Raw genomic sequence first — 12,296 nt, 5'->3', positions numbered from 1 at the left:
TCAGATAATGACAAGACATGGGGGAATGATTTTAAACTAAAAGAGGAGAGATTTATATTAGAGACTAGGAGAAAATTCTTCACTCAGAGGGTGGTTGAGGCATTGGAAAAGTTTGCCCAGAGAAGCTGTATATGTCCCATTCCTGGAGGTGTTGAAGACCAGTCTGGATGAAGCCCCAAGCAACCTGGTCTAATGGGTGGTATCCTTGCCCAAGACAGGGGCATTCAAACTAGATGATCTTTAAGATCCTTTCCAAGACAAGCCTTTCTGTGATTCTACAAATTTATACTTTGTTTCCTAAATTCAACTTATTTTATATAAACAGTATTAGAATAAATTATTTATGGGAAGTTATGAAATTGTGTTTCTATAGGTTTCTGTTGTGTAAGATTGCTGAAACATGATACTGAATTCAAAAAAGCCACTTATCAGCTGTGAAGTGGCAGATCATAATTGCTTTTAGCATGCTGCAAATGAGTAATGTGTCTCTTTCATGTAGAAATGAATTACTTTATAGAAGTCTTCATTTCCCCATTTTTTTCAAAACTTTGTTTTAGTGATCTCTAAATAAAATAGTACTTATTTCTTAGCTGAACACAATGTACCTGATAAACTCACCAGCTTAATATAAGAAGTGTATGAGACTTCAGAGGTACAAAGATAGTTCCGTTTAGTACCAGCTAGGTATGGACCTTTCTTCAGGCAGTTATGACCCTTTCTGAAAACTGAGCTTTATTGCTTCAAATCACCTTTTGATATTTAGGTCTTAGGATTGGTCCAGTTAAGTAGGATAGTTTTAAATATAGGTAACATGAGTACAAGAAAAACTTTCCTGTCCTGAAAATAGTCTGATGGGAAAAAACAGTATTTTGCTTAGATCAAAGACAAAAGATGATGTAGCTATCAAATGTGATTGAAAGACATTGTGCTGCAATTTTAAATATGGGCCACTCACTGCAGAGCTGGCTTCAAATCTACCAGTGAGCCTCTGCCTCCTTTCAAACAGGAGGCTGTGTCCGGTGTTTCTCACTGAAATTCCTCATCCTCTTCTTTGTTTTATTTGCTGCAGTTTGTCCATGGCATAAAATTTTGATGCTTAGCTTCACATTTTCTTCCACTGAGACATGATTCAGAACAACACTGATGCAACAGCTTCTAGCTTTTGCATGTTGTTTCTTGCCAGTTTGCTGATGTGATTTATGCTCCTTGGCTATTTAGGTTCTTCCTTAGTTACTTTTCTTGCACTGCAGTATTGTGGAATAAATGGAAGTTTCTAATTGTATAAGCTCTATTTCTTGGCTGGCCTTATTCAAGTGTAGGATAACTGTTTTCTCAAAGAAAAAGATCTCAAAGAAAAAGTTATATTCCAGCATTCATCCTCTTCCCTGCTTTTGATACTCAGGTGATTCTTCAAAGGTGCAAAGAGGGATCTCACCTAGGACTAATCATCACCCTTTATTAGATAGTTCTCTCTGACCCTGGTCCCTGTTGTCAGTCATACCAAAAAACTTTTAGAGAATAAAACCTTCTATTATTTACTTAAAGGTAAGCATTCAAGCTTTTAACTCTTCTTTTGTGAAAGAGGATACCTTTCTTTTCAGCTTGAGGAATTATGTTGCAATTTTATATTTTAGTATTTTTGAATGCTGTAAAACACTTAATTTGACTTTTGTAAGTGTAAGAAGTCTCAGTTGTCAATTATTTGAATGTAGAATATCTGTTTTGTAATATGTGCAGCTAAATTTATCCCTGGTGAAACTTTATTGACTTCAAATTAAAATAAACTTCTGTTAAATGGTCCATATGAGAAATACACAGCTTGGTTAATCAAAGGAAAGCATACTTTATGATGTGTGTTAGTTTAAATCTGCTAGTTTTAATACTTCTACAAATTGCTTGTAGTCATTATGATAAAACATGCAAAAAATAGACTGAATTTAAAATGTTGATGTTACCTAAATGGTAGAATGAACTGCATGTGAAGAAGCTGGTGTGAATGCACATAGTAGTGTCTTTTTTTTTAGTGTATTTTTTTCTTTAGGTAGTCATAGGGAAAGATAAAAAATTAGGGAGATACTGTTCATACAGGCAAGGAGGCTTGACAGCCCGATAGCTGCTGAGTGCCAGGTTGAAATGTTTAAATATCAGTCAACAAATTCTCTGACAGCAAGGTCAAATTTTAAATGATATAACCCCATAAATCCACTGTAAAATACTCAGCTATTTTCTGTTATGTATTTGAAATTTTGTGCTTTTTCCTCAGCTAATTCTATGTGGTTTAATTTTCATTAACTTATTTATTTATTTCTTCAGTAGCTGTTTATTAACTGTGCTAATTTTTGCTATATATTATATAATACATACATTTTCAGTGTACAAATTATAATGGTATTGATATCTTTATGAAGCTAAGTAATTATGAAAATATGTGCCTTTTTATTGTTTATTTATTTATTTATTTATTTATTTATTTATTTATTATTTGTTTGTTTACATGCCCTAATAGGCAGGAATCAGAATGAGGATCTAATGATTGTCTGACATTCTGACATATTTATATCAGTGCTCAGTGGGGAAGGCAAAATATATTTCACCTCCAGAAGTAAAGAAAATCATCTCATATTACTTGAAGTATATGTGAAATGCACAAGAATCAAAATCTAGAAATGTAAGCAATTTGAAGGGAAGAAAGTCTTTCCTGTGAATAGTGTCTATCCAGGACTCAGATTAGAGGATTATAATTTGATATGTAGCTAAATGGTGCCTAAGAAAAGTAAATAATAATAATAATAATAATAATAATAATAATAATAATAATAATAATAATAATAATAATAATAATAAATTGTAAATCAATAGCTCAGATAAATAGTACCTCCCATTATGACATCTGCAGAAAAGCATTGTGCATTACTTGGGGGAAGGATGCAAGGAAATGTTATTTTGCCATTTAGATGAATTGAAAATTAATGTTGTAAGAGAAATAAAGAAATGACAAAGGTTCAAAAAGCAAAATTTGTTTCAATATTACATGAAAGATGCAGGATTTGCTAAGTTTTAAATCTAGCACAAATCAATCAACTTTAACACATACAAAAATTCAAAACCTTAGAAAGTCTGGGGATCCTGTTCCAGTGTGCAACCACCCTCTCTGTGAAGAACCCCCTCCTGATGTCAAGCCTAAATTTCCCCTGCCTCAGCTTAACCCCGTTCCCGTGGGTCCTGTCAATGGTGTTAATGGAGAAAAGGTCTCCTGCCTCTCGACACCCCCTTACGAGGAAGTTGTAGACTGTGATGAGGTCTCCCCTCAGCCTCCTCTTCTCCAGGCTGAACAGGCCCAGTGCCCTCAGCCATTCCTCGTACGTCTTCCCCTCCAGGCCTTTCACCATCTTTGTAGACCTCCTCTGGACACTCTCCAACAGTTTCATGTCCTTTTTATACTGTGGTGCCCAGAACTGCACACAGTACTCGAGGTGAGGCCGCACCAGCGCAGAGTAGAGTGGGACAATCACCTCTCTTGACCTACTAGCGATGCCGTGCTTGATGCACCCCAGGACACGGTTGGCCCTCCTGGCTGCCAGGGCACACTGCTGGCTCATATTCAACTTGCTGTCTACCACGACCCCCAGATCCCTCTCTTCTAGGCTGCTCTCCAGTGTCTCATCGCCCAGTCTGTATGTGCAGCCAGGGTTTCCCCGTCCCAGGTGCAGGACCCGGCACTTGCTCTTATTGAACTTCATGCGGTTGGTGATCGCCCAGCTCTCCAACCTATCCAGATCCCTCTGCAAGGCCTTTCCACCCTAATTCGAGTCCACAACTCCTCCAAGTTTGATGTCTTCAGCAAACTTGCTCAAAATACCTTCTATTCCTACATCCAGATCGTTTATAAAAATATTGAAAAGTACCGGCCCTAAAATGGAGCCTTGAGGGACCCCACTGGTGACTGCCCGCCAGCCTGACACAGCCCCATTCACCATAACCCTTTGGGGAACAGGCTCCCCAGGGAAGTGGTCACTGCACCGAGCCTGTCTGAATTTAAGAGATTGGACTGTGCACTTAGTCACATGGTCTGAACTTTTGGGTAGACCTGTTCGGTGTCAAGAGTCGACTTGATGATCCTTAAGGGTCCCTTCCAACTCAGGATATTCTGTGATTCTATGATTCTATGATTCTGTTTTTCAGTTAATATGTACAAGTGACTAATAGAAGCTTTAAACTTCTGTTTAATCTCTGGTAGTCTGAAATCTCCAGGTAACCAAAGATATTCCATTAACTTGTCAATCATCAAAACAAACTGACAAGTTGCTACCAAAGTCTGAAAAATAGAGATTTCTGAATTAAGGGAAAAGGTCAGAATAAATAAATAAATAAATAAATGTGTGACTGCTAGATGTGTTTGGTGAATTAATATTAAATATATATATATATATAACATTTTTACAGATTTCTAAAAGAATCAAAATAAAAGTAACTTTAACAAGGAAGAAGAAAGGAAAGGAAAGGAAAGGAAAGGAAGAAAGGAAAGGAAAGGAAAGGAAAGGAAAGGAAAGGAAAGGAAAGGAAAGGAAAGGAAAGGAAAGGAAAGGAAAGGAAAGAAAGGAAAGGAAAGGAAAGGAAAAGGAAAGGAAGGAAAGGAAAGGAAAGGAAAGGAAAGGAAAGAAAGGAAAGGAAAGGAAAGGAAAGGAAAGGAAAGGAAAGGAAAGGAAAGGAAAGGAAAGGAAAGGAAAGAAAGGAAAGGAAAGGAAAGGAAAGGAAAGGAAAGGAAAGGAAAGGAAAGGAAAGGAAAGGAAAGGAAAGGAAAGGAAAGGAAAGGAAAGGAAAGGAAAAGGAAAGGAAAAGGAAAAGGAAAGGAAAGGAAAGGAAAGGAAAGGAAAGGAAAGGAAAGGAAAGGATGGACATGCTAGGTAGAAACAAAACATGTTATTTACTATCTGGGTGTGCAAGTTTAAGTCAGCATGTTCTTCCAAAAAGTAACTGTGTAATGCTTTCTTCTGAACAGAAGTCCAGCATGAAAATTGCATGCTTCTGTGGCTTTAGTATAGATCTTTAGCACAGCACAGGCAAATAATCCAGCACACGCAAAGAATCTCAACATTGCTACGGAACTTGGAAGATACAGAATGTTAAGCACAGCTTAAGACAAAGTTCAAAACAAACAAACAAACAAAGCATTTCTAGATACAGTTTGTCTCCCTCATGAAAATGATTTTTCTGCTTTGTCATTAGCTCACAAGAGAGAAAGGTACTTTATTAGTGGTTATTAGCAAATATAGTGAGAAGTAACTGTAACACTGTGTAGTGGGTTTACGTGGCAAGGTTTTGGTAGCAGGGGGCCATAGGGGTGGTTTCTGTGAGAAGGATCTAGAAGCTGCCCCATGTTTGGTAAGGGCCCCATTGTTCTCCAGAGCTGAGCCAATAAGCGATGTTGTTTTGCACCTCTGTGAGAGCATATTTAAGACAGGGAAAAAAACACTGTGCCACACAGCATCTGGGAGAGTGAGAGGAGTGAGGAGCAGCCTTGCAGGCGTCAAGGTCAGTGAAGAAGGAGGGGGAGAGGTGCTCCAGGCGCTGGAGCAGAAGTCCCCTGCAGCCTGTGGTGAGGACCATGGTGAAGCAGGATGTCCCCCTGCTGTCCATGGAGTACTACAGTGGAGCAAGGTTCTACACTGCAGCCCATGCAGGAGACCACGGTGGAGCAGGTAGCCCTGCACTGACGGAGGCTGCCGCTTGTGGAAGACCCCTGTCGGAGCAGATTCCTGGCTGGCCCTGTAGCCCGTGGAGGGGAGCCCACACAGGAGCAGGTGACCTGGCAGGAGCTGCTGCCCATGGGGGACCCAGGTTGGAGCAGTTTTCTCCTGAGGGATGGACCCTGTGGAACAGACCCATATCTGGAGCAGTTCTGGAAGAGCTGCTGCCTGTGGGAAGCCCATGCCGGATCAGTTCATCAGGGACTGCATCCCATGGGTGGGACCCCACAGCACAGGGGACGAGAGTGACCGAGAAGGAGCGGCAGAGAAGAAGCACTGTAGACTGACCATAACCCCTATTCCCCTGTTCCCCTGCACCACTCAGGGGGAGGAGGTGGAAGAGGGTGGATGGGGGGAAGGGGGGGGGAAGGTGCTTTTGGTTTCTTTCCTTTGTTTCTCACTTCTCTAGCTTGTTAGTAATAAACAATAAATCTTATTATCTCCCTATGCCGAGTCTGTTTTGCCCATTACAATAATTACTGCGTGATCTTCTTGTCCTTATCTCAACCTTATAGCCATTTTCATTGTATTTTCTCCCCATTCCTCTTTGAGGAGGAGGAGTGAGAGAATGGCTGTGGTGGAGCTTGGCTGCCCACTCGAGTGGAACCACAACATACTGGTAAAAAGAAGAGAGAGAATTAACAAGAAGATTACAAAGTCAATTAATTAGAAAGTGTAGGAATGACATAGTTCTTCCTATAAATCTTCCTTTAGCCTTTTGTATTCATACCTTTCAGCACACCCTTGACTGGCAAACTGGCATATCAGCATCCCCATGGAGACTCCTCAGGAACTCCCAGATCTCACTAGAAACATCCACACCGCTTGAAATGAACACCTGACAAGACTTTATCATTCTAATACCCACTTAACCCCTAACTTCTATGCAACAAACATGCATAGACATATGTGATAACAAAAAAATATCATGCCAACCAGTACAGTTTGGTATAAACATTAATACTGATATTAGTATAGTGAACTTTTGATGCAAATATAGGGCACTGAAAAGGAGACTAGAAAGTGGTAGCTGAAGAGCTAACCTGCTGTAATGATGCTTCCTGCAGGACTTGGCAACTGTTTTTATCTCCATAAGCCTGCAGGCTCCTCCAGGCAGGGTCCTGGCTGCTGAACAGGAAAGCAGGTAAGATGCTGAAGAACATTTGACAGACAAAGGCAAGATGTAAACAGGAGCAATGCACTGCTGTAGAAGGCATGTTACAGCTGCTGAATACAGGCCAGGCTATTGCTTTACACAGGCCATTGGACATATCATTGGACATATCTTAGTGCTTCTGCTCCATGTTTATACAGTATGAGCCTCATGTAGCATTGGGCTGGACTAACAGATGGCTTCCACGTCTTTATTATAATAGCCCAAACTGTCTATCCCAGACGTCAACCTTTGCATCTGTGCCTTCTTTTCTTCTTTGCAGGGGATGTCATGAAATATGATGAGGAGAAATAAGCTACTTCGTGGATTAAAAAAAAAAAAAAAAAGGACCCCCCACAGAAATGTGGACTTTCTTGCTGTTTTGTTTATTTCTTTCTAACGTGCTGCACCACTTCTTTCTGAAAAATGTTTTACAGTCTACAAGCAAAAATGTGTCTTGCAAATGGTGTTTAGAAATCACATTCTCAGCACAGTCTGTCTGAGGACTCCTACAAACTATAACATTACTCCTTGCCACCTTCCAGTTGAAAAGTTCTAAATTATCACCAAACTGTGGTGGATTTATCCTGCTGGGCAGCTAACCTTCAGAACAATCACTGCCTCAATGCCCCTCCTCAGAAGAAGAGGGGGAGAAGAAAGTATGCTGAAAAGAAAAAAAAAAAAAAAAAAAAAAGGCTCATAGTTTGAGATGACAATTGAAGTAAAGGGAAAAGGAAGAGAGAAAAGAAAAAAGAAAAAAAAAAAAAAAGTAAAGGATTTGTGGAAGCACCAGAGAAAACAATAAATAAATAAATAAATAAATAATAATTAAAAAAAATCTCCCATCAAATCAATAAGAAATCTTCAGCCACTTTCTGGCAAGCAGTTTGGGAGAACAGACACCTTCAAAATGAGAGCCCACCCTCTCCTTCCCTTTCTCCACCTTTTATTGCTGTGTGACATCCTACAGTATGAAATATCCCTTTGGTCAGTTTAGGTCAGCTGCACTGGTGAAGTCAGCTGCCCACTTCTTGCCCACCCCCAGGCAACTGGCTCTGGGGGTTTGGAGGGAATCTACACAGAACCACAGAATCACAGAATCATCTAGGTTGGAAGAGACCTCCAAGATCACTGAGTCCAACCTCTGACCTAACACTAACAAGTCCTCCACTAAACCATATCCCTAAGCTCTACATCAAAATGTCTGTTAAAGACCTCCAGCGATGGTGACTCCACCACTTCCCTGGGCAGCCCATTCCAATGCCTAACAATCCTCTCAGTAAAGAAGTTCTTCCTAATATCCAATCTAAACCTCCCCTGGTGCAACTTAAGCCCAGTCCCTCTCGTCCTGTCACCAGGCACGTGGGAGAACAGACCAACCCCCATCTCGCTACAGCCTCCTTTAAGGTACCTCTGGAGTGCGATAAGGTTGCCTGTGAGCCTTCTCTCTTCCAGGCTGAACAATCCCAGCTCCCTCTGCCGCTCCTCATGACTTGTTCTCCAGACCCCTCACCAGCTTTGTTGCCCTTCTCTGAACTTGCTCAAGCACCTCGACTTGATGCTGCATCAACACTGCTCAGCAACAGACAAAACACCGGTGTGATGTCAATGCTGTTCTAGCTACAAGTGTAGAGCACAACACTACATGGGCCACTGCAGGAAAAGTTAGCTCCATCATAGACAGACTAGGATGCATAGTGACATAGTGTTAGAAATGAGGAGGTTTTGGATACCTCTGTACCGCAAGATAACGCTCTGCCTGGAAGTGCTACTGCATAATTTTATAGTGAAGTAAGGTTGACTTGTCTTGAGTGTTGTGTCCAACAGATTTGGTATATGCTATGGATGTGGACTGCCTGACTCATGGGCATGAAGTCCATGTTTAGCCTCCAGATCTGTCTTTTCACAAATGTTTCTTGCTTACTGGATGCTGACAGATTACTCTGCAAGTCATTAAAGGATGAAAAAGTATGGATATAAAGATAAGGTTGTGGAGGTTGCAACACAACTGTTCAGATGCAGCAAATAGAAAAAAAAAAAAAGGTTGTGGTGGGGGGAGGATTATGCAAAGATGGGTATGGTGCAAATGGAATCTTCAAGGTACCAATATGAGTTGGAAACTTCTAAATAGGAAAGAAGACATTTTCATGAAGAACTGAATTTACCTGAAAGGAAGATGAGGGATTTTTCTAGATAGTTTAGAGATTGTCCTAAATTCAGTGTAATCTTTCAGAGTAGTTTAATATGGCAGTTTTGCATTCGCCTGCATTCAGGGGAGAAGCTAAATGGGACAAATTTCTCTGAGGGCACTGCTTCAGAAATATTGGTGATCTCAGTGGTACTTCTTGCAGACATAAAACTTCTGGCAGGTTCTGTTTTGCAGCCTTGGTTTTGCTGTAACAAATATATTAGAAATTATAGTGATGTAATGTATAATATAAGTAATTTGGTGATGAGTAGTTTTATGAGATTCTTTCACTCCAGATATTAAGCAAAAAACATTGAAGGAGTCTGACAGTGTTAAGAATGGCTGTTTGGTCTCAGTTGTGGTCCTATGCCGTGGGCAAGAAATAGGGCAAGGCTGATCAGGGCCACTGATGCTTATTAGTACTTTCAGAGCCCAGATACTGTTCTAGAAAGATCAGTAAAAACATGGAAAACACTTACAGAAATCAAGAGCTACTGAATGGGTGACCAACAACCAGCCTTGTAAACAGGGGATTCACATTCACTGAGGACTACTAAACTATTTTTAATATATTTTTTCAGATCTGTTTATTATGGGATCTCTATTATCTCTACTTTTATGATAAAATCAAAAATATTAATTAGCTCTCTGTGTAGAAAATTATTAATTAATTAACTCTCTGTACATCTGAAATCTTTATTTTTATTTTATTTTATTTTATTTTATTTTATTTTATTTTATTTTATTTTATTTTATTTTATTTTATTTTATTTTATTTTATTTTATTTTATTTTATTTATTTGAAATTCAAAGTGGTAAATTGTTTTATTGCTTTTGTTTTATTTACTGTCTATAAATACCCCTATAGACTTATATTGCTGTTGAGTGTGGAGAATTTCCAGAGAGACCTTAAAGTACTGACAGAATAGATCCTTCTCAGAGAGGAATGGATTATTACAGCACAGAAGATTGAAAATAAACATGGAACAAAAGTCAAATATTTTATTTCAAAGGAATAAATACTTTTCCACCTAGTGATGTCCTTTGCTTTACAGAAAATATAGATGAATATAAATGATCTTGTTTTAAGATCTTTGCCTGCATTATGAAGTATGTTTTCACTGGGTTTTCTGAGTTATACACTGTTGTTAATGTAATAAATAATTATTTGTTTAATTCCCATAATAGTAATAGTTAACGGCAGACTCTTCTAAATCTGTTTTTATATCATTTTTCCTCATGTGCAGATTTTGGGAAATAAATTGTACAAAGGAAGAAATGCAATTTAAATTACTAATCACCTTCTACATGCTACCACACACATTCTAATTGAAGCAGACTAATGTGAAAAAATCTATACATTTGTCTGTGCTTCCTTTAAGTGCAGAATACTATTTTTACATTGTTCTCATTTTCACTGAATGCTAATCTTATGTAATTTCTCTCTTCTTTGCTTCTTGATCCCCATCTTCAGACATGGGACTCTGCTTCAAATGTTTGGTGCCATCAGTTATATGTTCACTTAAGGGAAAATGTAGCTTGTGTCAGAACTCAGTGTTAGAGATGTCTGAATTTTGACAGAATCTTCAGAATCTTTCTGAAACTTTAATTTCCTGCCCATTTCTTCAATTTACACATAGAAACATTGTTATTTGAGTTACACTCATATTCATTCAGAATTGTTTTCCTATCATCACTTCAAAAAGTATTTTAAATGTATTGGGGAAAGAACATTGGTGAGATACAATGGTGGTCTTCTAGTCACTAGTGAGACTAACTGTAGCTGTTTTTCAATTAGTTTGCTAAAGAAATATATCACTAATTATGTTGAAATCAAAACTCAAATCTCCACTTAGTTATGTTTTCCATGAGAAACAGCCAGTTCATGAAGAAACCACAGAAAAATTATGTGTATACTATACATGATATAGGTATCTCCTGCATCTGATGCATAATCTCAGGGAGGAATGACTAACTGACAAAGGACTTAATGCAAAATATCTCACATGAAGTTCAAAATCTGAATTTAGATTAAGAGCAGAAACAATTTTTAAAAAGTGAAAAAAACTCAAAAGCCTGTAAATTTCACCTGTGGGTATCTGTTACAGGTGTTGGTTGGTTGGTTGGTCATTTTTTGTTTGTTTGTTTGTTTGTTGTTGGGAGAGGGTGTTTTTTTTGGTTTGTTTGTTTGTTTGTTTGTTTTCTTTTAGTGCAGAAATATCTGGAGAGAAAAGAAAAAAAAAAAAAGGAAAAAAAAAATTTACATATTCCTTTATCTGAAGAATGAACCTCACTTTTTGTGGCTTGTGAATTCCAACCATTTTATTGTTAAATGGCTGTATTCAATGTCTGAGTATACTTTTATTTCTTTTTCCTTAAGGAGGTAATATTGAGAACTTGACTTTCCTTTGAGGAAAATTAAACCATATGTGATATTTTATTTACAAAATGTTAAGCATAACAAACTCCATACAAGCATAAAAGTGTTCCAAATAATATAGTGCTTATTGTTGTTGTGGGAACTATTTGTATTGCTTCTTCTGTATTTTTTTGTATATTTCAAGAACATCTGAAGGTGATCCAAGTTTGTGTGTACGAAATGAATCTTTTAGCATTTTTTGTCACCTTATCCTCTGATAAAACCCACAAGCTGCTAAACATATATAAATGCTTGCAGGAAAAATGCAAAATATATTCATTTAAAAACATTCACTCTTATAAGATTGTTTGTGATCAGTCCTTTTTTTTTTTTCCTTTTTTTTTTTCTTCAGTCTGATTTATAGAGGAGTTAGTAGCCTTATTTGATTAAATAAAGGCAAACTAAGGAAGGCAAGACAAAACTGAACTGATGTCCTGTGTTTTGTTTGTTTGTCTGTTTTAATTTTATTTATTTATTTATTTATTTTTCTATATGTCTTTCTGATTATTTAGAATAGTTTAGGAATTACATGTAGCTGTGTGTTTTAAGTTACATTTTATCTTCACAAGCCAGTTTGTCTCCTGGTGTCGTGGTTTAACCCGGCCGGCAACTAAACACCACGCAGCCGTTCGCTCACCCTCCTCCCTCCCTCTCTGGGACTTCCTTTCTACTAGGAAGAAAATTAATTCTGTTCTAACTGAAACCAGGACACCTGGTTAGAACTGCATGTGTAGACATCATACTGTCTTACTGTTTTTCATATAAATTGGCTAATCACTTTAAGAGGTG

General features: G+C 38.2%; 1 protein-coding gene across 2 annotated transcripts in view; it reads left to right on the top strand.

Annotated features, from left to right (window-relative positions):
* CNTNAP4 (contactin associated protein family member 4) overlaps positions 1-12,296 on the top strand; it is a 218,221-nt gene that overhangs the window by 52,450 nt on the left and 153,475 nt on the right. The gene's annotated exons all lie outside the window — the stretch shown is intronic.

The sequence above is a fragment of the Anas acuta genome, chromosome Z (assembly GCF_963932015.1).
Source record: "Anas acuta chromosome Z, bAnaAcu1.1, whole genome shotgun sequence".
NCBI classification, from domain to species: domain Eukaryota; kingdom Metazoa; phylum Chordata; class Aves; order Anseriformes; family Anatidae; genus Anas; species Anas acuta.
Note: the sequence above shows the minus strand (reverse complement) of the source record. Positions and strands in the feature narration are given on the sequence as shown.